The 16,596-nt window shown below is 35.2% G+C and overlaps 1 non-coding gene and 1 pseudogene across 2 annotated transcripts; both read left to right on the top strand.

Annotated features, from left to right (window-relative positions):
* The first annotated feature begins 6,375 nt into the window (after positions 1-6,375).
* On the top strand, positions 6,376-6,447 carry TRNAE-UUC (transfer RNA glutamic acid (anticodon UUC)). The gene has a single exon. It is a non-coding gene; the product is annotated as a tRNA-Glu (tRNA).
* A 1,380-nt stretch (positions 6,448-7,827) lies between these two features.
* Positions 7,828-15,461, top strand: LOC143575751 (putative LRR receptor-like serine/threonine-protein kinase At4g29180; annotated as a pseudogene). Its single transcript, XR_013142823.1, has 12 exons — positions 7,828-7,909; positions 8,765-9,160; positions 9,292-9,430; positions 9,526-9,597; positions 9,677-9,748; positions 10,305-10,385; positions 10,492-10,643; positions 11,203-11,423; positions 12,268-12,394; positions 12,687-12,749; positions 12,989-13,176; positions 14,957-15,461. The product of XR_013142823.1 is annotated as a putative LRR receptor-like serine/threonine-protein kinase At4g29180 (transcript).
* The last annotated feature ends 1,135 nt before the right edge of the window (positions 15,462-16,596 follow it).

The following is a 16,596-nucleotide window of genomic DNA, read 5'->3' on the forward strand; positions in this document are numbered from 1 at the left end:
GATTGAATATCGAAAACTAGGTGTTACAGTGATTGCTAGTAGCTAAGTCGTGAAAAAGTGTGTGTATCCTATCGATATTATCAGCTCAATATATAATAAGAGATTACAACTGATATCCCGATTATTTAGGGAACCCTAGACTAAGTCATCAGCTAGCCGTTATTGCCCACGTTGTTATTTGACGAAGTTTAAGCAGCATTCTGTTGCAATCCACGTTCATATAAACATATTTAACACGTGTTCTTATCTGCAAAACAGTTAGATATTATAGGAAAATTGAATTAGTCAACTTACCTTCCTCAGAATAACCACTTGAGTCAATATCCTTAAGTTAAGCTCAATTCCGAGGATAAAAATCCGCACCCAACAGTAACCGATTTGGTTTGGTTATTAACTGGTTAACCGATAATTAACTATTGAAATTAACCTTATTAACAGTAACTGTATTAACCTCCGTTGAGTTAACCGGATTTTATGTGGAAAAAACCCAAGTGGTTTCTAATAATTTTCTCCTATATTAGTTATTAGCACGCTTTAGTTATGGCTTGTTTAATGGGTTGCATGTAAGGGTTTTAATATTAGGCTTGGTTTTGGGCTTCTCCAGTTGCATTATTTGGTTTTGGAATATTGGTTATTGACCGTAACCGATTATTGGTCAAGCTGTTAAAATCGGTTATTGTCGTTAACCAATTTTTTTGTGAAAAATTCCTAACATATGTAATCAATAACCTACAATAATTTTTTTGTTCAGTTGATAACTTGTTAACCGACAATAACCTATTGAAATTAGCCTTATTAACATTAACTGTATTAACATATGTTTAGTTAAGTTAACCGGTTTTTATGTGAAAACCCCAACGGGTTTCTAACCATCGAGTTAGTAACCGGTGATGGTTAGAAACTAGTTTCCCCTACATTGATTATTAGCATTTTTCGGTTAAGCTTTGGTCAGCCGTCTACGATTTGCTTTGTAACAATCCCGAAATTACAGGGCTATTTTGTTAAGTTCTTTAGAGAGAGTTGTCTCGTGCCCTTTAGTGTTTTATTACCATTTTGTATGGTAACAATGTATCACCATAACTTATATTTTACTACAATTTAAAATGGGTTACCATTAATTTATCATTTTTAAAGAAGTAATCATTACATGTGCAATTGAAAACCATGCATTCTTATTACATCTCGTATTTTTTTTTGTTACAATCAATGTTTTTAAAACCGGTTTATCAATTTCCTCTCGCTAGCCCGGTAAATTGGGCGAACGACTTATAACTTGAAGTGTCAGAAATACCAGTAATACCGGTTTGTACCATTGTACCGGTTAAAGGCCAAGGTAAAATTTTGGGTTTATACTTTAGACCAATGACAATTTTAACCACTCATCCATGAACCATTCACCTCTCGATTTTAAGTTTTAATCCAGCGTCCTTTGATCATTTTACCATCGACCTTCAATCAAGTTACCACCTAATTGAATTGCTCTTAATATTGCCATCAAGCAACTTTTGAATTAGTTTTTATGATGGATTAACTTTTGATAAGTTTATATTGTGGAATCATGTACTTAGATTATTTTTGAGTTAAAGTTGGATTTTTATGTAATTATATGGTTAACTAGTCAACCTGATAGAACCGTCCGATACAACTGGTTATACCATTTATAAGCCCAACATGATATGGTTATGAAACCGGTTTTTTAAACATTGTTTGATTAAATAATTATAATTAAGATTTGTTTTTCATGTTTTTTTGATTATGTCTTAAATATTGATATATAAGTTAGAAATAGTGAGTTTTGACCAACAAAAGTGAATATACAAAATTTAGTATGCAAAAAATCTTTGTTTATGAGAGGAAATGAGTAGGTTGTTGTCTTATAAAAAAAAATTAAATTTGATAACTTTCTTCATTTGACCAAATCACCTTTTCATTAAGCTTTTTACTTTTTTCATTTGAAAAACTGTTTTCTTGAGAAAGATCTCTTTCATATACATGTAGGGCTGTAGGCTATTGTAAATACTTTTAAGAGTGATTATTAAGTCTTTTATATAGATTAACTTTGCCAAGGCTCAACTATATATCTTCATATATCGTTTTAGAAGTTAAGAGTAAATTACAAGGGTATGCCAAAAAAGTTCATCTTTATTCCTTAAGTATAAGAAGTTACGACTATGATCCAAGCTACACGCATACAATACTTTTACGTAATCATTGCGAAGCTCTTGCGAGGCAGCAAAGAAGGCCGACCCAGGAGTGCCGCCAGCAGCTTGTACGACAGCTACGGCTTCTATGAAAAAATCAACAACAAGAAATGGTTCATGACTTGATCTAAAAGAAAGTCAGAAAAAAAGAGCGCAATACGTACCTTGGCGCAACTCCGTTCGCGAAGCAAACGTCGCCATGAAGTCCATTCTACCCTTCTTTGAGGGTAAAACAGGGGACTTCGAAGCGACCTCCGGCACAGCCTCGGCATCTTGTTGCGCTGTCGCCGGCTCTACAAACATTTGAGTGAGCAAAGATTCATTAGTAATTCTATCAGAATCGCGCTCATAGAACCATAAAAGATAAGCAAAGGATAAGCAAAGTATACCTGTCGAAGGCGCAACACCGCTTCCCTTTTCCGCCGCGCGAAGGGAGGAGGTAGTGGCACCATACCTCAGGTGGACAGGAGGTCTGCCCACTTTTTGAGGCAGGGAAGACAAGGAAACCTTGGTGGTAAACTCCTGGGTTTTCCCAAATCCCCCCGCCTGAGTAGGAGGATCCTGAACAACAGGGGCAACATCTTTCTTCTGTTTCTTACTGGCCCCTGCGCCAGTTTTCCCCAGCTTTACGCTTTAGTTGGGGCGCCTCCTCCTCCTCCTCCTCTTCCGCGAGCTCCAGCTCGTAGTTTTCGAGCGCATCTACAATACACGCAACAGAAGTGTTAGCAAAATTTGGTATTATAAGGGAAAATGCATAAGTATAAAGGATTACCAGGCGCATCGCTGTCAAAGACAAATCCCAGATCAACAGGGATGAACATGTCATCAAAGCGATCGGGGAAACCAACCTCCCCAGCGCCGAGCGCGACGGAGCCACCCTCCATATGCTCATCATATGCGGCGTGGATATACTCCTTGGTGACTGCACAAAACAAGTCAAATGATATCAGCAAAAAGAATTATATTCGCGCAGAAGTAAAGCAATGAGATAAACTTACACAAGCCGTCGACTTGGATAACGGGCTCAGTCGCGCTGTCCGCCCACCTCCTGCTCATACCAACCCCCACCAGCGCCTCCTCACAAATGTTCTTGGCGGGGGATGGTTCAGCGGTCAACTTATTAACCCAGGCGCCAGTTGGGTTCTTGAGGACACCCACATCCGCAGGCGCAGAAGAAATCGCGCGCATGGTCATGCGAATGGGGATCACACCAGCCCTTATATAGAAAAATTTCTCAGACAGTCATGAAGGCTCTTGAATGAAACAGTGCAGCACTTCACCTTCTGACTGCGAGGAATGAAGGAGAACCAAGAATCTTGGATCTTGGGCTTATAAAAAAACTGAAAGCGCCGAGGGGTGGGCTCCTCGCGCTGGGATTTGCACATGAACTCAAAGTGAGTCATGCGCACAAGTCCAAACGGATGGACTTGGGATATATAAATCCCATAAAACTTAAGCAGCGCACCCACAAACCTTGTCATCGGGAGACGAAGGTTGCAGTGGGTGAAAAAGTGGCTATAAAGGGATATATAGCCGGTAGGCGGGTCCGCCGCCGTTTGCCCGGCCCCAGGCAACATGCAGCCAAACACAGGGAGAAAACCCTGAGAGGCGATAAGGCTGTCAAGATCAGCCTGCCTCAGTTTGCAGGGGATTTCATTCCACCTCTTCACGGCCTTGGTCCTCCCTACCTCCTCCGATGAGACCTCAGCAGCCTTCTTCCCCTTGCCGGTCTTCTTCAATGTAGACATTACTAACGATTTTCTACGGCAATGGATGGGGGAGATTGTGTTGTCTGAGCTATCAGACATACAACTGTGACAACGAACAAAGGTTGCTTCTGAAGAACAGATATTTGGAAGCAGAACAAAGGTAATCGGAAGACAAGGAAAGAAAGAAAAGAGCTCTGAATAATAAACAAGAAGATTAAGTATAAAAAAACTCTAAGGGCTGGCTTTTATAGGCCCAGGAGAGAGAAAAATTGGTGCTGATCGGACTTCACGCGCCCCCACTCGCAGGCGATAGCCAACGCGAGCGCGACACGTGTCAATCACACTGTGTGAGGGGACACGAAAAGAAATAATACAGCTGTTGCCAGAGTTCACGCGCCACCACTGGCAGGAACGGACCAATGCGAGCGCGACACGTGTTCCTGACACTCTGTGAGGGGACACGAAAGGCAACTGTAGCACCTCGAGCACACGAAAGGTCTGACACGTCTCCATCACGTATAGGGACGATTCGTTTTCAACTAAAAGGATAGAATTTCGCGCAACGATGAATAACAAGAAGAAAAAGACAAAACCCCTACTAAAAGAGCAAACTATTTAGTCTAACATCTATCTTACCTCGCTCGCGCGAGACAAGACACACATTAGACTGGGGGGGCTTGAAGAGGTATGTACCCGCCTCAATACCGAGCGAGGCGGGTCAACCCACAAGATATAGACAAGAGGCTTGAAATCAAGACTTTATGAAGGCACAAAGCCAAAACCTATGCGCATGGCGCATGCATCACATGCTCATGCATCACATATGCTCATGCATCACATGCTCAGGCATCACATATGCTCACGCATCACATATGCTCACGCACACCACATCTGCGCGTGGCGCATATCACATGCTTGTGCATATCACATCTGCGCATGAAACATCTGCGTGTGAGAATAAAGAGAAGACCTCGCGCATCCTCAGGATAGGCGCATATCATACATGCACATAATCAACCTCGCCCTTATCCAAATCAGGATTAGGGCAACCTTGATTGTGCACGTCAGACAACCTTCCAGAAGGTATCTTTTTAAGGAATAAGAATATGCTGATGTTGACAGCTGCCAAATGAAAGGTGGACAACTCAGCATAACCCATGTGCTACCACGTGATTATAACCAATGAGAAAGCACCAGGTGTCCCAGAGGACACGTGGTGCAGAGCAATTGGAGGAGGCCAACAAGGCTGAGCCCAATCAGTGGAAACCCTAGCACTATAAATACAGCATCAACTCCACAAGGAGAGACATTCAATCATATTCAATTACATTCAATCAGACAGTTACAGCCAGTAACACATAATCACATCCAATTACAGAGTATTCAGCTATTAAGCAATACTCTCCAGATTTCCTTACTCTGATATTATTATCTTCTCCCACAAATACTTATTCTCACACCGGAGGGTTACCCCAAAGAGGACCCCTCTGTCCCTTTCTGAGGGGTAAGTTGACGGTGCTGTTCATTTTGTAGGTGGAAGAACCCAGATCCAAGAAAACCATTCGGTGAAATAGTATAATCACACCCGAGGAAAGTAGATCGTCTACCAATGAGTCGATCCACGTCTCTTCATTCTTCATTTGACCAAATCACCTTTTCATTAAGCTTTTTACTTTTTTTATTTGAAAAACTGTTTTCTTGAGAAAGATCTCTTTCATATACATGTAGGGCTGTAGGCTATTGTAAATACTTTTAAGAGTGATTATTAAGTCTTTTATATAGATTAACTTCGCCAAGGCTCAACTATATATCTTCATATATCGTTTTAGAAGTTAAGAGTAAATTACAAGGGTATGCCAAAAAAGTTCATCTTTATTCCTTAAGTATAAGAAGTTACGACTATGATCCAAGCTGCACGCATACAATACTTGACATGGACGCTGTCAAATATTTCTATTAAGTTCGGGTGAAATTATTGAAATTGCTAGAGGTTTGCTAGATATATGCTACCTCCCAGTGATTCACAGATTCTGTTTGTAAAGGATTTGTATTCTTGTTAATACAAATGTCTCTCTTTTTTTTATTTCTATAGTCGTTCTAGTAATTGTTGTGTTACTTGGACAGAGTGGATGATGAATCCCCTGATGTATTTGTAAATGTGTTTTTGTACTTGGCTCGTCTAACTTCTTGTTAGTCATGGTCTGTTCTTTTTCCCTTTTTATAATATTGCCGCCTTTCAAAAACAAAAGGTTAGATTAATTCGGGTCATAAGATCATTATCCAGGGGCAAACTGTGTTTAACTTAATCTCATTCCTTAGTAGAGTTTTGATATGATGATGTGAGTTTTTAATTTACCGTCCTTAAAGGTAGCAAAACATAACTTAAAATATTAAATAAAATTAAATAAAAAATACAGTTCAAGATATCAGTTATCAGTATTCAGTGTTAATCACTTCACAACCATTCCATTGTCGTCTAGTGGTTAGGATATCTGGCTTTCACCCAGGAGGCCCGGGTTCGATTCTTGGCAATGGAACCTTTTTGTTTCATATTTTTATTATTTGTTTGAAAAGATTCTGGCTTTCATATTTAAATAATATTAATTTGAAGAAGTTGGTGGGGTTCAACTTCTTTAAGTTGAACTTTCTTTGTTTCACATACTTTAATCAAACATTAATTAATAACAATGATAATATTATTATACAACAACATGCACATGTTTATTCAACCAAAAATGATGAAAAAAACCAAAAGTTTTAATTAACTTTACACCAAGTGGTGAACTTAATAAGGCAAAACTATAAATACCCACTTTAAAAATCAGGTGAGCAACAACTAATTGTCCATTATTTATGTAGTTTAGTGTTTATCTGCTTATTAATGATGTTGACACATGAATCACCTATATGATTAATCTAAATGCATGCCAGCTGTTGGATAAAAAAGCTTAAGAAAACTTGTTTTGACTTAAACTACTCTAGCAAAGCCGGCACGCCGGGGTTGGTGTTTAAAACTTTTAATATATGTGGGGAAAGTTAACGTATAAACTAAAAAACTGTCTAAATATGTGAATCAAATAGTGTAATTATATACACAAGTAGTTTAATTATGTAAAGTAGTTGTTTTGTATGTAGTGTAGTTATAGTATACCTGTATATATAACTATACTATAATATAATTTGATTCGCACGTTAATATATATATATATATATATAGAGAGAGAGAGAGAGAGAGAAAAGATGTAATACAATAATTGTTTAACGTACAAGAATACAAGAATACTTATATTTCATGAAATCGATCCATGAAATCACATCACAAGATTTCGAAATTGTCAATATATATCCAATTAATCATTGGTTCACCGAAACAAAAAGTTTTGGATCGTTAATCGATCAATTTTTTACATTTTTTCACGAAAACCGTTTTTTAGCGTTTTTTGAGCGTTTTAGTTTTTGGCTGAGCGTTTTAGGTTTTTGGTTGAGAGTTTTAGTAATTTTGCCTTTGAGCGTCTCGCGTACCTATCGTTCGTTAAGCAATTATTATACAGTAACATCACCCTATATATATATAATATGATGAGTTTCATTACAAAACGCCTATATATTAAAATAGTAAGAGAATAGGCCCTTTTGTAAATTATAAGTTTGTTTATTGTTATCACAAATATCGTCGAGGACCTATTTGTTTTTTACTCGTATGGGACATCTGAAATCTCGTAGACGTCCATGTAGTGCTGCAGACCACTGTTTATGCATACATTGACCATGTTTATCATGTTCTAGTTGCTTTGGTTGGCTATAAGTTTCTTTGTTTGACTTATTGTTGGATAATAATAATAATAACCACTTTACATAACTTTGTCTGGTGTGTTATTAAGAGTCATAATCTGTCATCAAAGTTCAAAATAATAATTATGGTGTTCTTCCATCATTTGTTTCTTTTATGTGTTGCTGCAGGGTTAATAGTAATACATGTTGATGCACAGATTCAAACAGGTTAGTGTGTGTCTAAATTATGTTTTGACTTTTTGTTAATTGCAATACTTTTCTGTTATGAGTTTTTTTTTTTTTTTTTTTGAAAACTTGGGGTGTACATGGGTTAGTTTGGATCGGTTTTGGGCTCAAACTGAACAAAAAAAAAAACGCAAATTTCGGTTTTAGATGTTGAAAACCATCATTTTCGGTTTTCACAATGGGTTCAGTTTAGTTTCGGTTTTCGGGTACACCATTTGAGCCAGGAGTGTGCAAAAAAACCAAAAACAAACGAAAACTGAACGATTCGGTTTTCGGTTACTAATTGTGTCCGAATTGTGAATTTGGTTTTCGGTTTGGTTATCGGTTCCACAAATCTTTACTTATTTGGACACAAATCTTTACTTATTTGGATAACGAAACCGAATTTAGTCGAATAAACCGAATAATAACCGGTTTAATCGGATAACTAAACTGAATAAACCGAGTGATTCGGTTGAACTCTGTTCGGTTAGACACATTTCTAATTTGGATCGGTTCAGAATTAGAATTTGCGCGTGAAACTTTGGGCCTAAAATATGTTGTTAATTAATGACTAACTGATTATTACACATTTGGATCAAAAATTTTCGAGTTAGACCATTTATCAATTTCTTATAAATTACTTAAAGTTGGTTTATTTCGGTTCGTTTCAATTTTTGGTTGACGCAAAACCGAAACAAACCAACAAATCATTTTTAAAAAAATATAAAACCAAACCGTCGTTTTTCATTGGGTTCAGTTATTTAGGTTCGGTTATTTCGATTTCGTGAACAACCCCACTTAAAGATCATATTAACCCATTTGGTTAATATGTTTTGTTTACGGTTTTCTTGACAGGTTACATAAGCATAGATTGCGGGTCACAAGAAAATTTTAGTTATGGAGACCTTGATACCGGTATAAGTTACACATCAGACGAGTCATATGTGGTTGGTATCAACAAAAACATTTCACTAGAATATGCATATCCTAACAACCCAAATCTTCCCCAACCGCTTTCTGATCTTAGAACATTTCCACAAGGGAATAAAAACTGTTACACTTTAAGACCCAACGGTGGAAAATCGAGTTTAAATCTAATTCGGGCCACTTACATGTATGGAAACTATGATGGACAAAATAAGTTACCCAAGTTTGATCTTTATCTTGGTGTAAATCTTTGGTTGACAGTTAAGTTTAAAAACAATTCTGATGTTGTTGTCACGGAAATAATTAATGTCGCCTCCAGCGCCCGTGCTTTTTAAAACCAAGCACACATTTTAATGACAACTTTTTATTTTTTTTAATGATTAAAATTCTCAAGTCCTTGTAACGTTTAGATCATGAACATTTTTTTTTATTTTTTGGTTGTGCTATGAAAACAGTTGATGCAGTAAAAAACATTAGAACAACATATAAAATAAACCGAAACTGGGTAGGAGATCCTTGTGGTCCGAAAAACTATTCATGGGAAGGTATAATATGCAACTACACCGGTTCAAGCCCCCCTCGAATCATATCCGTGTAAGTTATTTCTTCTTTTATAAAATATATTCACTGTTTATTTACAATTTAAATATTTTATACAACGTTTAATACCCTTTTGATACTGATACTAGAAATCTTTCGGCAAGTGAGTTAACCGGTCAAATAACTGCTTTCATTGGCAATCTTTCATCACTTGAAATATTGTAAGTATTTGTAACTATATTTTGTACATGTCATGTTTAGTTTTCTAATAACTGTTTTATTATCATGTTGTGTTATCAGGGATCTATCTGATAATAGTTTGACCGGGCCGATACCCGATTTTCTGGAAAAGCTTTCATTTTTAAAGTTATTGTAAGTTTTATAGTCTAATGGTTTTTCATAGATTTGCATTTGGTGCAGATAAATGGGTGGGTCGGATGGGTTGGCTAATAGGTTAAGACGGGCTTCGGGCCAAAAGGAAATGGTTTTGGCGTGGGCCAAAACGGGTCGGGTTAAACACTTTGGTTTCAATTTTTTAATAAATGATTACAGTTAAATATGACAAATCATCATTATTATTATAATAATAGTATTTTTTTTAATAAAACGGTTTTGGACGTTTTAAGCGTTAGACAACACGTTATGGGACTTTTGACCGGCTTGAAGTTGTCCTCTAAGCCATACTTTTTTTAAAAAAAAATTTACATGTTCGGCCAGTTATTAATAAAACATAATTCAAATGACATGTTCATAAGTAAGTGAGTCAAAACTGTCACCTCTATATGACAGACTGTCAAAATATGATCGTGGGTCCCATTAAATAATTCACAAAGGAGTGAAGTATATGCAGATGGGACCCACAGGAAATAGTAAACACAAATAAAGCCTGAAGTTATGTAAGCTTATTTTTTTTTTTCAATTATTTCAGGGATTTAAGTGGAAATCAATTATCTGGCTATTTACCAAAGTCTCTATTAGAGAGATCAAGAAGTGGATTACTCAAACTAAGGTTTGGTTCTTATAACATTTTGTCATTTGCAGTTATTTTGCACAAAAATGTTTTAGTATTATGTTCTTACTTTTTTTTTTATTATTGAATGTGTACCTTATGACAGTGTGGATAGCCGAAATCTTTGTGACTCGGGATCATGCGAAAATAAGAAGAAAAAGAAGATTTTAGTTCCAATAGTTGCATCACTACTATCATTTTTGGTGGTCTTACTTCTACTGATAATCTTTTGGAGAATTAAAAGGAAACAAAAAACTTGTAATGCTTTCTCCTTTCTTCTTCTAGTCACCTTGTTAGACCTGTAAACGAACCGAATGAACACGAACAATTAAATGAACAAGGTTTTCTTGTTTGTGTTCATGTTCGTTTATTTTTGTTCGTTAACATTATAAACAAGCGTATCACGAACGATCAACACAGATGAACGAACATAACTGTGTTAATTTAAAGTAAATGTGAATAATGTGTTGGGCCTAAAATGTTATTAAAGTTAGACCAAATTTTAATGGGCCTAAAAAATCTAAAAGAATATTTTAACGAACGTAAATAAACAAACGTCAACAAACAAACATAAATGAATGTACATAAACAAATTTAAAGGAATAAACGTACACGAACATTCATGTTCATAAATGAACAAACGAGACATGTGTTCATGAACATAAATGAACTAACATGTACATCACATATACACTAAATTACAAATAAAATGTTATGTTATATATTCTAAAAGAATAGCAATTTTTTTGCAAATTACATAATTGCCCTTTATAGCCATTGGGAGTATATATATAATGAATCTTGTATTTGTATATAGCCAAACCAAGCTCAAATGAAGAAGCAAGAACTACTATAGAATCCAACAACAAGCAATTTACCTATGCTGAGGTGGCAAACATGTCAAATAACTTCCAAACTGCCATTGGAAAAGGAGGCTTTGGAACTGTTTACCTTGGGACATTAAAAGATGGCAAACAAGTTGCAGTCAAGTTACTCTCTGCATCATCATCTCAAGGATATAATGAGTTCCAAAATGAGGTAACACTAATAATATCACTTGAAAAAATCTTTCTTGAAAAATTACGGTTTTGCCCCTATCTTCTAAAACTTTTAAGAACTCTTAACAAACACCAGCTTGTTTACTTATATTATATATATATATATAGAATGAGGATCATGTGAGAACTATTTGAAAATTGAGAACCATGAGAACCATTTTGGACCATAAAAAACCCAAAAATGAAAAAAAATCATAAAACAAAAAAAGCGCAAAAATGTAAAAAGTAAAAAAACCAAAATTCTTATTTATCATCCCAGTTTCATAATATAAAAAATGTCTCGGTTTAGCTAAATTATACATATATGTATAGTATGTACATATATGTACATACATGTTTTTTTATACACATATGTACAATTTAAGGTAAATGATAATGTACATGTGTGTACATTACATAACTAGAGATTAAATGAAATTATAAACATGTGTATAATAAGAAGTTTTTATTTCTTTTTATGAAACCGGAATGAATTATAAGAATTTTGGTTTTTTTACTTTTTAATTTTTTTTAGTTTTCATAAATTTTTTAAATATTATTTTAGTGGTCCAAAATGGTTCTCAAAGTTCTCAATTTTCAAATAATTCTCTTACGATCCTTACCCTATATATATATATATACTATTATATGTCATTTATTGTATGTAATTTTATGATTGCATATAATAAATGACAAAACTGCCCTCAAATAATACTAAATATATATATATATATAATAAGTAAATAAACTGACTGTTTGTCAAGAGTTCTTAAAGCTTTAGAAGATAGGGGCAAAACCGTAATTTGAAAAAACGTAACATATTAAAGTTAATGGCCTAAATGCAGGCTGAGCTTTTGATGAGGGTTCATCATAGGAATTTAGCTTCTTTTGTGGGATATTCTCATGATAATAACCGCATGGCGCTTGTTTATGAGTACATGCCTAACGGAAACCTCAAAAGTTATATATCAGGTATCTTTGATGATAAACAAAAGTTACATAACACATTTTGTTCACTTTTTTTTACATATTTAATGTGTTAAATACAATATATATTTTCATTAATAATCTAAATATTTGAATTAAATGATTTAGAAGGTTTGTGCATCTAAAATAAGCTTAGGCAACTTTCTACTTCTATCCGTTTAATACATGTGACCGTTCCATTTTTTAGCTAATTTTTTTGGCGCGTTTGAGATCAAACATGACACAAATAGGCTATTTAACGAGTGACATTTATTATTTTTTATTATTTTTTTTGCAGACAGAAATACTCATCCATTGAGCTGGGAAATGAGACTCAACATTGCAATAGATGCTGCACAAGGTGATTTGTTATTCAACTAAAATCTATACTTTTGCATGCATTGGTTAACAGTGTATTGGTGGGCCCCGTGAGTTTTCCAGTAAAGTTTCTCATTATTACCAACAAAAAGTTTATGATTGTATTGTGTGGTCCGAGAAGAAACCAATGTCATAGTGGGTCCCACGTTACATAAATGAGAAACGTGAGACCCACATAATTAAAAAATCAATAGAAAATGATGTAACTGACTTATATTACAGGATTGGAATATTTACATCATGGTTGCAGACCGACTATAATTCATAGACGTGAAATCAGCCAACATCCTTCTTGATGAAAATTTGGTAGCTAAAATAGCGGATTTCGGTCTTTCAAAAGGTCTTCCTGATGATCAAACTACTCACATATTAACGGACGTTATCGGTACAGCCGGTTATCTTGATCCAGAGTAAGTACTCTTATTTATCTAATAACTTAGATTTATTGTCTTATATCATAACTTTTAAAAATAATTTATTTAGCTATATTACAACTTTTTAATAAAATGGTTTGCATTTATTTAGCTAGACATGAAGTGGGCCAAATGGGTTCAGAGTCACCCAATGTATACTTTTATAGTATCCAGTCTTCTAAATAATTTTTTCAAAAATTTAGATCACTATTTTGATCGGTTGGTGGGTCGTAAAAATTGGGTTAAACATGTTAGTGTGTCGACCTGTTTAACTAGATTATCATTCTTAAACAATTTATTCAAAAATTTGGATCACTATTTTAATAAAACTGAGGGGGTGATTGTGCACATGTAAAAAGTTATCATCAATCATCAATCATACCCAGTAAAATCCCACCGACAGCAAAGCTATAAGTAGGGTCTGGGGAGGGTGGGATGTAGGCACACCGTACCTCTATCCAAAGGAATAAAGAGGTGGCTTCCAGAGAGACCCTCGGCTCTAAGTACATGTGTATGAAGCAAAATAAAGGAAATCAAAGTTTAACAGTTATATAAAAACTACTACTAATTATAATAATATTAATAATAAGATCACAGTTTAACAGCTATATAAAAGCTAATAATAATTATAATAATAATAATAATTATAATAATAATAATAATAATATATGTAAGGAAAATACCATTATGGTATGTGATCTAAATAAGTTAAGTCTAAGCCCTAAGGTATTCAATTCTCTCTAAAAATCCTTAACTTTAATTCTACTTCTCCACGAATTCCTATCCTCAACCATGTCCTCAGAGAGGTTTAGGTCTATCAAATCATGCCTAATCCTCTCATCCAAGTCAATTTCAGTCGTCCTCTACCCCTCCTCCCCTCTATAGTAATGTTTTCTACAGATCTAACAGGATTCGTCGTCTGTCTTCTCTTTACATGTCCAAACCATCTCAATCTCCACTCTCTTATCTTGTCTGCTATGTTCGCCACCCCTAATCTCTCGCGAAACACGACGTTTCTTATTCGGTCTAGCCTTGTGTGCTCACACATCCAACGTAGCATTCTAATTTCTGCTACCTCCATCTTCCGCACTTGTGCCTTCTTGATGGCCCAACAATCTGTTCCATATAGCATTGCAGGTCTAACTGCCACACATCCAACGTAGCATTCTCATTTCTGCTACCTCCATCTTCCGCACATGTAAAAAGTTAAAGAGCTAAAAATGTAAAAAGTCAAAGTGTTTAGGGTCAACCAGACCTGACCCATTTGGTCTGTTAGCCAACCCGCTCAAAGTGCCTATTTAATCTAGGGGTGTCAATCATTTCGGGTTGATGGCTTGTGGGTTAGTGGGGTGGCTGGTTAACGTGTTGAATTTGTCAACCCGAAAGCGACCCGTATTTTATTTGTGTCAAAAACATCAACCCTACACCGCAAGGTTAAATTCGTGTAACCCATAAACGGTCCATTTAACACATTATCTAAATGTGTCAAGGCCGGCAGACTAACAGGTAATAATCAAGTTGTAAATGTGTTAATCAGGTTGTAGGTCGTAAAAAGTGGGTTAAACATGTTAGTGTGTCGACCTGTTTAACTAAAATTCACATGTCAACCCAGACACAACCCAGATTCTTGAATGGGTTAGATATTATATTTATGTCATGTTTGCGTCGTGTCGGAAATTGACACACCTACTATATATCCAACTTATCGGATTTTATAAAGTTCCAATGAAATTATTATGACTCACTAATAACTTATGATCATTTTGCACCCATAAAGGTACCGCCGATCCCACGAACTAAATGAAAAGAGTGACGTATACAGTTTTGGGATCGTTCTTCTAGAACTAATCACGGGCCATCCCGCAATAATAAAAAGCGATGACCACATCCACATCATGCAATATGTGGGTTGGTACCTTAATAAAGGAGATATCACAAGTGTAATAGATGAACAAATGGGAGGTGATTTTAACTTAGAATCTGTGTGTAAAGCTATTGAAATATCGGTTGCGTGTACACGGGCCACATCAACCCAAAGGGTCACAATGAGCGAGGTTTTGACGGGCCTGAAAGCGTGTTTGAAGATGGAAATGGCCCGTGGGCCGAGGAACCGGGCTAATGTTGTGGTCCAGAATATGGGTGGGTTGAGAATGGACCTTTCACCAGAGTTTTGTTCTATGGATTTTGAGCTTATGACTGGTCCTTCAGGAAGATAGTGAGTTTGAATAAAAATTAAAATGTATACAAAGGTTAAAGTTGTGTAAGTATGAAGATAGAAGTGAAAGGATAATTTTTTTTATTTAATATTGATTTTGAATTCATATGAATACAATAATAATTGAATTATGATATCTCCTTAAGATTCATGCATTTGTATTTTGGTACAATTGACAATATATATATATATAGGATGAGTATCATTACAGAACTGTTAAATTATTTAAAAACTGGAAGGAACCCTTGAAAACTAACGTTTTTTATAAAAAATTTTGTATGTTATTGTTATTTGAGTTTAGTTTTATTATTTTATTATATCTAAATTAACGATTACAATTTTGAAAATTAGTTTTTATACATATCTTTGTTTTGTTTTAAACCTATGTAAATTTGTTAGTACATAAATTTTACACATATGTAAACTTGTGATTAATATATAGTAATCAAAATTTTTTATATAAAATATGATAAAACTACTCTTAAATAATGTTAACATATAAATAAAATTAAAAAAATGTTTGGTTATGTAGAGTTTCTAAGAGCTCTTAACTTTTTTAGAGTTCTTAAATGATACCAACCCTATATATATATATATCTTATTTAATATATGAAATTAGTGAAAAGATCCAATACACTAATGCTTAACGTACATTACGTACGTGAATCCATTTTTTCACAAATCGATCCATGAAATCACATCCAAGCATCTCGGAATCGTCAATACATATCCAATCAATCTTTTGTTCACCGAAAAAACAGTTTTGGATGGTTAATCGATCAATTTTTCACTTTTTTCACGAAGACCGTTTTTTTAGCGTTTGCTAAGCGTTTAAGTTTTGTGAGCGTTTTAGGGTTTTGCCTTTGGTTTTTGTCTTTGAGCGTCTTGCGTACCTACCGTACGTTAAGGCATTAACGTACAGTAACTGCAGCCTATGAAATTAATCATTTATTAAATGTTGACGATATACTTTTGTTATAATAATGATATTGCATTTTATTTATCTAACCAAATGATTGACCTGACCCGACCCGACCCGACCCGATACATCCAGGTCCGAAAACATTGACGTCTGACAAAAATCGAGCATCGAAAAATCCTTAACCCATAGGATAAAATTTCTGGCTCTGTCACTGCTTGCAAGTTATCTCATAACGCATGAAACAAGAGATTCCCTCACTGCCTATGTGGCAGTGACTTCA

This window comes from Bidens hawaiensis, unplaced genomic scaffold (assembly GCF_021521415.1).
Source record: "Bidens hawaiensis isolate Kalapana, Puna unplaced genomic scaffold, B.hawaiensis_p1.1 tig00027642_1, whole genome shotgun sequence".
Lineage (NCBI taxonomy): Eukaryota > Viridiplantae > Streptophyta > Magnoliopsida > Asterales > Asteraceae > Bidens > Bidens hawaiensis.